The sequence below is a fragment of the Camelus bactrianus genome, chromosome 2, assembly GCF_048773025.1.
Source record: "Camelus bactrianus isolate YW-2024 breed Bactrian camel chromosome 2, ASM4877302v1, whole genome shotgun sequence".
NCBI classification, from domain to species: Eukaryota; Metazoa; Chordata; class Mammalia; order Artiodactyla; family Camelidae; genus Camelus; species Camelus bactrianus.
In genome coordinates, this window is record NC_133540.1 from 68,783,639 (window position 1) to 68,784,854 (window position 1,216).

Genomic DNA, 1,216 nt, shown 5'->3' on the forward strand with positions numbered 1-1,216 from the left:
TCTTTTAATCATCATTTACATTGTTTTCTGCCCTGAATGTCACCTTCATATACCTTCCCTAACCTACAAACCTGTTAACATTGTCTTAAGGTGAAATGGCTATAAAATCAGTGTTTAATTGATAAATCTCTTTCAATAAATAAATAAATAAATAAATAAATAAATAAATAAATAAATAAATAAATAAATAAATAAATAAATAAAATACATCAGGAATTAAGGACATTCACATTAGAAAGGTATTTGGTGAATTACCAAGTTGGGACACAATACACAATACAAGCAGTCGTGTTTTCTCATTTCTAGTCTATAAAAGAATCGGGACTGTAGTGTGAAAAGAGAGAAAATGTATTACTGAAATTGTAATTTATTTCAATTTATTTATTTTAATACTGAACTGCAGAAGGTTATGGGACATATCCAAAATTTCATTCTGGGCTATGTCAAAGAATAGTCTGCTTAAAGGACAATGGAGAAAAAAAAAAGCAGTTTACATCCTATTGTGTTCAGATCATTAAAAAATAATGTAGAAATTGATTATTATGAGTAGGTTTTTTAAGAAGTTGTGACTTCTTTGTTGTTGTTTCTTTCCTTCCCCTTGCTCTTCTTTTCTCTTCCACACTGGCAGCCTTGCCTCTTGCTGCTGATGCGCGTATCTTCAAAAGTGTGTCCTTGATGAAGCCTCCTCACTTAACTTGCTCTGGGCACCAAGTCCGAACTAGGAGATAAAGCGTTCAGCCTACTGCACAGCGTGATGGCCTTTTAGCATCCCTTAAGACAAGTGTTACCTGCTTTTCCCTCTCTCCAAGAGTCCCCCAAGATGTTCCAAGTTACGAACAAACAAGGAAGGATGGCCCTGCTTAGCCCAGGTAAAAGTTTTATCTTCCAGCTCTTCTGTCCAAGCAGAGGTCTATGGCAGAACCCTCCTTCAAGTTACTTTGTCTCTATTAAAGTCTTCGTTTTTAAGCCAATGGTTTTGATGTAAACCTGGGGGCATGGGACACAAAGATTTTTTGATGTTCTATGAACTGATCAAATGGAGTACAAGATTTTGGGGAGAGAAACTGCCACAAAGTTTTAGAGATATTAATTTTCACATCTGACTAAAGGCTATTTGCTATAATTATGGATGCATCAACATTCGGTTTCAGCCTCAGTTTTACTCAAGATATTCTCTTAAGTTTTGAAATCATCTTAGGTCTTTTTCCCACCTGTC